The 10,531-nt window shown below is 48.5% G+C and overlaps 1 pseudogene; it reads right to left on the bottom strand.

Annotated features, from left to right (window-relative positions):
• Nucleotides 1-217: 217 nt before the first annotated feature.
• On the bottom strand, nucleotides 218-1,004 carry LOC104858318 (annotated as a pseudogene).
• Nucleotides 1,005-10,531: the final 9,527 nt, after the last annotated feature.

Here is a 10,531-nt window from a genome sequence, read left to right as displayed (position 1 = left end):
TCAGCCTCCCTCAGTGCTGGGATCACCAGGCATCAGTGTTCATTTATTCTAACAAACAGGCCACTCTGATTGTGGGGAAGGCTGTGGGCAGATAGGAGGCATATGGGAAATCTGTGTTTTCCACTCAATTTTTCTGTGACCCTAACTAATAAAGATGACTTTTAAAAAATTTTTTTTCCAGATTTCATTCATTTTTATTTTTCTTCTGTAGAAATCCTTAAGTTGTAGGTACCTCTGGAGCTTGAGTCCTCTGAAGAGAGACTGGTGTGAGTTTTCACAAGATAGTCAGTGAATTCCTGGTAGGGAGACCTGGTAAAGACAGTCTCTTTCCAGAGGTCCAGGGTCGGGTAGCTGTAGGCCTTGGCGATGGCATCAAAGGTGGCCTTAGCAAAGTTGCCCAGAGTAGCAGTGCAGCCCCCGACAGAGGAGTAGCAGCCATCAGCAGCAGCTTCTTGGGCACAGGGGCTGACACAATGCCAGTGCCTCTGGGGGCAGGGCTCAGATGCACCAACACAGAGCCCCAGCGGCCCGTCACCTTGCAAGGGACAGTGTGAGGCCTGCTGATCTTGTTCCCCCAGTAGCCTCTCCACACGGGGACAAGGGAGAGCTTGGCCAAAATGATGGCATCGCGAATGGCAGTGGCTACGTCCTGTCCCCAGATGCCTTTAAGGCGACAGATGCCTTAAATCTGGTCAGCATGAGTTTGCTTCTGCACCGGCGTGATCTTCAGAACTTCATCCCTGAGGGATGTGCCCAGGAAAAAGTCAATAATCTCAGACTCCTGATGGGTAAGGAGAAGAGATACATTTCCTCCAAGAACTTGATTTTCGTGTCCTTGACCAGCCCCCGCAACCTGGTGACAGGAATCCACTCCTTGGCCTCCACCTCACCACCACAAACCCTGCGGCCTTGAAGGCCACTGCCGAGCCCAAAGCGCCACAGCCTCCCATGCCTGGGCCCCTGGGGCCTCCAGGCCCTCCCGCTACACCGGCATCACCCGCCATTTGGTGCTTTCCTGGGGAAGAAGCTAAATTGGGGGGGGTACATTTTAAGTGTAGTTACATTCATCATTGGGATCTTGTACCTTTACATGACAGATCTTCGTTCTCATTTTTTCCCCATACCCCTGCCCTCCCTTAATCCCCTCCTCCCTTCCCTTTTTACAGAGACTTTGTTTCCATTTTTTTCTTTTCTCTTTTTTCTTTTCCCTTCTTTCCTTTCCCCTATCCCTCCCATTTCCCCTACACCTTTAGACCTTTTCTTCCTATTACACAATATCAATTATACATTTTGATCCTTATTTACACTTTTAGTTTTTCAGACCACAGAAATTATTTGGTATTTATGTGTGTCCTATTAATTTCACTTAAGAGTATGGCCTCAATGTGCATCCACTTAGCTATAAATGTCTCTAGTTTCTCATCCCTTATGGCTGCGTACTACTGTATTTTATTTTTTTTAAAAAATATGTTTCGGCCTGCCTTGCAAGCGCAAGGACCCGAGTTCAATCCCCAGTACCAAAAAAATAAAACAAAACATGTTCTTTATCCAGTCTCCAGTTGATGGTTGATTGGGCTGTCTCCAAGTTTTACCTATTATAAATCATGCCACTGTAAACATGGGTGAGCATATATCGCTGTGGTAGGATTCCTTTCATTTCCTTGGGAGGGTACCCAGCAGAGGAACAGCTGGGTCAAATGGGACCTCTAATCCCAGTTGTCCAAGGTATCTCCATATTGATTTCCACAGTGGTTGCACCAGTCTGCACTCCCACCAACAATGGGGAAGGGTTCCTTTCTCCCCACAGCCCCGGCAGCATTTGTTATTGGTTGATTTCTTGATAGCAGCCATTGTTTGTGGGGTGAGGTGGAATCTCAGTGTTGTTTTCATCTGCACCTCTTGAACGACCAGTGATACTGAACATTTTTTTCATATGTTTATTTGCTGCTTTTACTTGTTTGTCTGAGAAATGTCTGTTCATTTCAGATGCCCATTTTTAAATTGGGTATTTAAATTTTGGGGGGGGTCTGATTTTTTTGAGTTCTTTATATGTTCTAGATAGTAGACCTTTGTCTGAGGAACAGCTGGTTAAAAAATTTTTCCCACATTGTAGGTTGTTTCCCTTGCAGTGCAGAAGCTTTTTTGAAAGATGAGATCCCATCAGTGATTCTTTGCACTAGTTCCTATGCTACTGAGGATTTGTTCATAAAGTCTTTCCCTATGCCAATGTCTTCAAGAGTTCTAAACCCTAACCCTAACCCTAACATCCTCTAACAAGTTTAGAATTTCTGTCTTAATATTTAGATCTTTAATTCACTTGGATTTAGTTTAGTGCATGGTGAAAGATAGGGATCTAGTTTTAGTCTTTGGCAAGTTGAAAGCCAGTGTTTCCAACACCATTTATTAAAGAGGCTATCTTTCCTCTAGTGAGGATGGTTGGCTTCTTTGTCAAAGATGAGGCAACTAAGTACATCTGGAGTTGTTTCTGCATCTTTTAATCTATTCCACTGATCCTTGGGTCTGTTTCTTTGCCAGTACCATGCTGTTTTTATCACGGTGGCTTTGTAGCATAGTTTCAAGTGGGGATTGTGATAACCCCTGCTGTGTCTCCATTGCCTAGAATGGATTTTGCTATTCTAGGTCTCTTTTGCTTCCAAATGAATTTTTGTATTGTTGTCTCTAGTTCAGTGAAATATACTCTTGGGATTTCAATAAGGATGGCATTGAAACTGTATAGCAGTTTTGGAAGTATGGCCATTTTCACTATATTGGTTCTTCCTACTCAGGAACAAGGGATGTCTTTCCATTTTCTTATATCCCTTTTTATCTCTCTTTTCAAATTGTTACAGTTCTCAATATAGATCTCTTTTGCTTCCTTCATTAATTGATTCCTAGATATTTTATTTTTTGTATGCTATTGTGAAAGGGATTATTTCCCTAATTTATCTTTCAATGAGTCTGTTATTTGTGTACAAGAAGGGTATTGATTTTTGAGTGTTTACCTTCTATCCAGCTACTCTACTGAATCTGACAACTAAGTCTAGAAGTCTTTTGGTAGAGTTTTTTGGGTCTTCTATGTAGAGTATCATATCATCAGCAAATAATGACAGTTTAACTTTTTCCTTTCCTATCTTTATTGCTTTTATTTCTTTCTCTTGTCTAATTGCTGTGGCTAATGTTTTCAAAACTATACTGATCAGGAGGGGTGATAGTGGACATCTGTGTCTTGTTCCTGATTTTAGTGTGAAGGTTTTCAGTTTTTGACCATTTAGTATGATGTTGGCTGTTGGTTTTTCATAGGTAGCCTTTATCAAGTTGACATAAAGACCCTCTATTCCAATTTTCTGTAGGGTTTTTATCATGAATGGGTGTTGAATTTTGTCAAGTGCTTTTTCTGCATCTATTGAGATGATCATAGGATTTTTGCCTTTGACTCTGTTAATATAGTATATTATTACATTTACTGATTTACCTATGTTGAACCATACTTGCATCCCTGGGATAAATCTGACTTGGTCAGGATGTATGATCTTCTTCTTTTTTTTTTTTTTTTTTTTTTTTTTTTTTTGAGACAGGGTCTCACTATGTAGTCAAGACTGACCTGGAACTCACTATGTAGCCCAGGGTGGTGAATTCACAGCTATCCTCCTGCCTCAGCCTCCCCATTGCTGGGATTACAGGCGTGCGCCACCATGCCCAGCTGTATGATGGGCTTCTTGACAACCTTCTGTATTCTGTTTGCCAGTATCTTATTGAGGATTTTCACATCTGTGTTCATTAGGGAGATTGGCCTGTAGTTCTTTTTTGGTTGGGTCTTTTTCTGGTTTTGGAATCAGAGTAACACTTGCTTCTAGGAATGAATTTGGAACTATTGCTTCCCTTTCAATTTCATTGAAAAGTTTAAAAAATAGTGGCAATAGTTCTTCTCTATAGTCGACTTTTAAGTTATTGTCTCTTAAAGGGTGAGTGGATAAGCAAATCTACATGTGTGCATATGATGAAATATTACTCAGAACCAAGAGGAGTGAAAAGAATTAAGCCAAATTCAGATGATCCTTGAAAACACAGTAAATGAAAGATATACATGGAAAGGGGCTATAGGAGAGCTGAGGGCCAAGCTCTGGGAAGCCCACTGTTTGAGAGAGGAGGCACCAACAGGAAGAAAGCTGAGGGCACGAGAAGGGACAATCAGGACACATCTCAAATCTATGAGATCATGTCCAAAGGACAAGGCAGTCAGCAGCATTGAATGCTGCCAAGAACAAGCAGAAAAGCTGAGCTTGATGGTGCAGACCAGTAATCCCTGCACTCCAGGAGGCTGAGACAGGGGGGTTACAAGTTTGAGCCCAGCTTGCACTCAAAACAAATAATAAAAAAAAATATTTAGCATGGTGACACATACCTGTAATCCTAGCACTCAGGAGGCTGAGACAGGAGGATACACTGCTTTTCCTGAACCTATCCTGGGGCCCAGAGTTCACAGCAGCTGGCCGAAGTGGGTGCATGGTGAACCTCCACCTGGCCAGGGGAGGAGGCCTGTCCCAGCCGGAGGGAGCTTCTGGCCTAGAGCCATACTTGTTCCTCTAGGCCAAAAGGAGTCCACCTGGGGGAGACCAAGAGCAGGGCCCTGTGAAAGACGCCAGGACTGTACCTCTGACACCCCAGTGTCCCATGTGCAGCTGCTGAAAACCCAGCAGGGCAGGGAGGACAGTGCTCTCTCTGGGCACTGTGTGAGGAGCCACATTTTCAGGTGTTCTGCTTGTTTTGTTTACTGCACTGTACTCGGGATAGAACCCAGAGCCTCTGCACCAAGCTACATTCCCAGCCCTTCATGATTTCTTTTAACTTTTGAGACAAAGTCTCTCTCAATTGCTAGGCTTGAATTTACAATTCTGCCTCAGCCTCCCAGAGTGCAGGGATGACTGGTGTGTGCCACCACACCCAGGATTCTGGTGATTTTGATGGTGGCTTTCTTCAACTCGTCCCCTGCATCCAAAGTCTGCCCCACAGCCCCGGCTCTGCACACATTTTGCCTCACAGTGTTCACCTGTTTGTCACCAGGTCCCCAGGGGAACAGCAGGGAGGTGCAGGTGGAGTGACAGGAGCTCGCAAAGGCGACCACTGCCAAGAAGGTAGGGAAGCAAAGCTGCAAGTCGAGCAGGGCCGATGCCTCAGCCGGTCACTAGGGGGCGCTCCAGAACTGGACCGCCCTTGGAGATCTAGGCCAGAGACAGGGTTTCGGTCCTGCCCGAAGCCTGGAGCAGGCCGCTCCCTTCAGTTGAGGGTGATCCCGGAAAATTCCCAGCTTTCAGTCACCACCGCAGGGCCAACTGGGGGAGGGGTGTTCAAGATCACTTTCTCCCACCATCCAAGTGCTAGGCTTGAGTGGGTTTGCCCCAACTTCTGGGGTAATAATCCCTGTAATACCAGAGAGCGCTCCCATACCAACACATTCCTGCACAGCATGCTGCAACCTCAGACCTGCTCTCCTGCTGCTGCAGCAGCGGAGCACTGCCCAGGGCCTCCCTCCCTGGGCTCCCCCAGACCACCCAGCACCTCACCAGCGGGCTATACTGTCCTTTATCTTCCTTTCTGGTCTGTGCAAGTGGGGAAAGAAGTGGACTAGCTACGTGGGGTGGCAATGTCTCCTCAGGAAAAGTCCTGTCTTCAAGCAGGGAGGGGACATAACCTCTATCGGGCAGGAGGGGGCCACACCTGTGAGGGACTTGGCACTTGAAGACTTCTGAGTGTCAGAGTCCCACGTCTCCCAGCCACAAAAATGAACAGTTAATTCTGATGAAGTCAAGAATCTGATGCTCAACTCCAGGGGGCCAGCTTCTTCACGTGCTGCCATGGTGACCCTGTGGCTTTTACGCTTTACTTTCTTTGGGCACTCAGTACCCACAGGCTTTCATTTTCTCAGCTGCAGCCACTGCCCCCGACAGCAGCAGCCCGATTCCCTGCTCCTCCTAGTTACTGTGTCCCATAGCCACCTGCCACCAGCGTGATGAAGCAGGACTGCACCGGGGCCACCATGCTGCACCTGCCACTGGGGATTGATCTTCGTCGCCAGGTGGTCACCCAGCTCCAAAGTCCCATCCAGAATCTGCTTCCCAGCCCCGCTGGCACCAACTGCCAACACAGGTGAGATCCCCCCGGAAGTAGACTGTTGGACTCGAGAGATTCGGTCGGGGGGGAATCTGCCTATGACACCGGGGAGGGAGAGAAGTGCCGGAAGTGGCACAGGGAGAAGCTGGTCTGAGATGAGGCCCTGAGCCGCAGCAGAGGCTTCAGATGATCCCAGAAGGAGCGCCGAGGCTGGATGGGCCTTCACAGGTGTCCTGAGTGGAGGCAAGAGGTAGGACGTCTTCGCTCAGCCAAGGGCAGGCGGTCCTTGGAGAGGGGTGCAGCTAGGAGCCCATCAGCAGCCCAGCTGGCTTCCTCACACCTGAAGGGGGTTAGGACTGCAACACCAGGACCTCACAGCTTGACAAGTCCCACATGGCCCTTGAAGGCGAGGGCTGAACCTCAAGTGGTCAGCTTGGTACCCAGAGAGGGGACGCTGCCATTGGCCAGGATGAGGACTCTGGGAGAAGAAACCTTTTGGGGAGAAGATGATGACTCCGCTCTGCTCCTTGGCTGCTGACTTCCCTAGGTATCCACGAGGCAATGCGAAGGACAGGCCCCTGGCCTGGTGACTTGAGAGTCGGCAGTGAACAGGGTGGGTGGCGAGGTCAAATGAGCAGCGCTAGCCGAGCAGGTGCAGCAGACTTGCTAAGTCCTGCCCCAGGGTCTCCAGGAAGGAGGAGCCGGCCAACCCCGGGCTCTCTCATGTTCTGCCCTTCCCCACTGCCCCGGTGTGGTTTCAGCCTCCTCCAAGTGGCGCCCATCCTCCCAGCAGGAGTAAGAGAGGCGGAAGGCCAGCTGCTGTAGTTCCTGCCTGAGTGGGCTGCACAGTGACCTCAGGCAGACCAGGGCTTCTCCCAGGTCATCAGTGCAAGGTGGGGTGAGGTTTCAGGGGCATGAAAGGCCCTTTTAACTTCAAAAGCCCATGAGTTCTGAGTGACATTCAGTGAAAGCCTTGGAAGGAGGCATTTCTCCAGCCAACCAGAGGAAGGTGTGAGAGGCTCCTCTCCCCTCCCCCATCCCTCTCAGCTCAAGTCCCAGCGCCGTCTAGAGCCCCCAAACACTTGCTCCTGGGTGGAGCTGCTCTTTGGGCCAGGCTGGACCTGCTAATGCAGTGAGGTGTGTAGAGGCCAAAGCTCCCCAGGGGGCAGTGTGGGGCCCTCTGGAGAGCGTGGTGCCTGCTTCCCCCAGATCAGCTGCTTGGCTGCTGGCTCTGCTGCCTCCTGAGTACAGACCACTCCCACCCCACCCCACTCCCACAGGAAGGAGAAAGGCCAGAGTGGCTGAGTGTCTGGCAGGCACATTGTAAATAAGTGAAATTCTCCCCTCTATGAGTTTGGTGTTAGGCCATGAGAGGAGGGGTTTGTTCATTATGGAATGAAGTCTTTTTGTCCTTCCTGTATCTCAACGGTGCTGAACCTAAAAACTAAGCAGCTGCTTCCATCCATACGCAGCCCACCAGCCAGCTGGGCTGGTGTGCAGGCCTGTGGCTTAGGGGCGCAGGGTCTGGCAAGGAGTCAAGCCCCAGGCCTTGTCTGGAACATGTCAGATCTGAGGTCCCCCAGAGACACCATGAGGTGGTGGTGGAGGTCGGGGGAACTCGCAGGGCCTCTGTCTCCACAATGGTTCCCACGCAGCTCAAAGCCCGGGGTGGGGCACTAAAGGGGCCTGGAGATTGCAGGGGCAGGAGAGTGCCCACAAGCACGCTCTTCTCCCCAGGCGGCTTCAACTTGATGGGGGGGCACTGAAGGGCAGTGTAGATCTCAAGCCCTTGCCCCCCACTAAGCTGACGCAGTATTGTGCTCCACTACTGTACTAGGTAGCAGGGCCACACACAAATACAGTGCGCGACACAGCGCAGCAGTGCAGTGAGGAAAGGATGAGCATTTGAAATTGAGGACTCTCACTCCCATCCGGCAGGTTCCGATAATCTATGAAAAATACTTAGTATAGTACTCGGCATGAAGGACGTTTCAGCTCAATAAGTGGTAGCTATTATTAGCTATTATTACAAGAAGCTTCAGAATAACAATGGCATGTCCTCCTGGAGGGCCAGTTTTGCTCAGATTAGGGAGGAAAGGACACTTTTTTATTAGTATAAAAATAACTGACACAGGGATATGCTGGAGGAGAATGTTTTTGGATTTTTGACATTAAACACAGGTCTGGGGCCCGCTCTGCCCCTTCATTCTATTGCTCATCCCAGCCCTCAGGGGCATGTGACACGCGGACTCCCCTGCAATCAGGAGCTCTTCTGGGGAGTCTGGAGAAACAGCATCACCAGAGAATCCCCAGTTCTTGGCGTCTGCTACCTGTGACCTTAGGCGCTGAATTCCTTGTGTCTTGTGTTGGTAAAATGAGGTCCAAATGGCTATGGGGGAGGCTGAGGAAAGAGGACTGATGCGAGCCTGGGCTCCGTAATGAGTTCAAGGTCAGCCTGGACTACATAGCAAGACCCTGTCTCAAATCCCCCCCCCCCCCGCAAAAAGGTTATATGTATGATTGTGATAACAAACAAGATAACATATGTAAGAGATCCTGGCACAATGCCTGATCTGATCTATAAAATGTGCTTGGTAAATGTTAGGTTATCAGAGGCCAAGGAAATGGGGCTAAGGGGTACAGGAGGTGGAAATGAAGCTACAGTTACGCCTGTTAAATCTCCCCTGTCATTGGGGCGGGAATGGGGATCTGCATCCTTAGAGCAGTGACTCCAAATGGCCATTCTGCACCGTGGGCTGGCTGGGAAGGCCAAGGCCACAGCCTGAGAACTCAGCTTCCCTCTAATTGCATCCCAATTGCCCTTCTGCTTTTAGCCCCAGTTTTGCTTTTCTGTACTTAGTGTAAGAATTTTCTAAGATTTGAGTCCATTCAAAACCTGTCCAAGACCAGTATCACATCAGTGATCTATAAGTAGCTGGTCCAGGACATCTTATGTACCCAGTCTGCCCCCTGTGTTTTGTGTGTATTTTCATTTTTCTAAGAGTGTTGTTCTCAATCCCCAGCAGCCTGTCAGTCACCCAGAGAGCAAGGTTCTGCTTTTGTGAAGACCCTAAATACTGTAACATCTAATCACCTTACTAATGTCATTGATGGTCTTGCAGAAAAATGTGGAAAAAATGATTTTGACAGAGAAACGTTAGGGCTAGATCTTGAGTATGCTTTGTTTCTTTTGAACAACCCATATATGAATCCTCTGAGAAAGTATCTACATTTTTGGAATGTATTAAGTGACATTAAATTAGTAGAACTGCTATCTATATTTTAATAAATGGCAATATGGAGCAGACGTTAAGTATAACTGAATAACTGTTTTGCCAGTCTGAAATTTAGTCTAACCAGGGGATTTTGAAGTGTTATGATAACGTCTGAGCTTTATTGAGGGAGCTCTATGCCAGGCACCGTCCTACATCATCTAATCCTTCCAGCTGCCTGATCATACAGGTACAGCTGTCACCAACCCTATTTACAGATGAGAAAACTGAGGTGAGACAAAGTTAGTCTGCTTGCCTACCATTATGGATTAGTAAATTGCAGTGCCAAAAATCAGAATCCACAATTCCTTTCAATCCCGGTACAAAAAAAAAAAAAAAAAAAAAAATCCACAATTCTTGCCCTTTTTAACCTAAGTCGCTAAAATTGCCCAGGCTATGCTTGAGCTTGGGATCTTCCTACCACGGCCTCCCAGAGTGCTGAAATACAGGCATAGGGCCCCACACCCAGCCCGCCTGCTCTTCATTTCCTATTCTACCTCTTTGCACGCGCAGGGTGTCTCACAGAAATTTGAATTCATCTATGCGGATTTAAAGCTTAAACCACTGGAGCCTCTGGACACTTGCTTTTCTTTTTCGCTGGGCCTCCTTCATCATCAGCTCCTGGATCAGTCCCTTAAGGGGTCATGACCTTCTGACCTGTGAAGTACCTAATTGCTTGGAATTCCTAGTACTATGCCCTCTGTGTAAGCGCTGTACCTATCTATTATAGCCTTGCTTACAAGCTGCCTGGAGTTGCTTTTTTTAGTTATGTAATACGTATTTGTTTTGTCTCCCCAACTAGACTGTAAACGCCTAGAGGACAGAGACATTATCTTCTTCTGTACCCCTCACAGCGCCTAGCACCAGGCTGGGGCGCCAAGGGAGCTTATTAAAAGTTGTTGACAGCCTGTGGACCATCCTCCGCCCCACCTCGGCCACTCCCCTTTTCCTCCGTGACCACTCCACTTCCTCTCCCGGGTCTCCGCCCCTTCCCACCCGCTTCGCTTTTATCCCCTAGGGCCCGGGCCACCCTCGACCCGCCCCAGCATCTTCAGCGTCCCCTAGCGACGAGGCGGCGGTTCCTAGCAACCGCATCCCGGTACCCTGACGACGGAGGCACGTAGGCCACGTCAGCGCGCCGCGGCCCCGCC

This window comes from Fukomys damarensis, unplaced genomic scaffold (genome assembly GCF_012274545.1).
Source record: "Fukomys damarensis isolate Sample0158 unplaced genomic scaffold, DMR_v1.0_HiC HiC_scaffold_23, whole genome shotgun sequence".
Classification (NCBI taxonomy): Eukaryota; Metazoa; Chordata; class Mammalia; order Rodentia; family Bathyergidae; genus Fukomys; species Fukomys damarensis.
The sequence above is the reverse complement of the archived record's forward strand: the minus strand, read 5'-3'. Positions and strand labels throughout refer to the sequence as shown.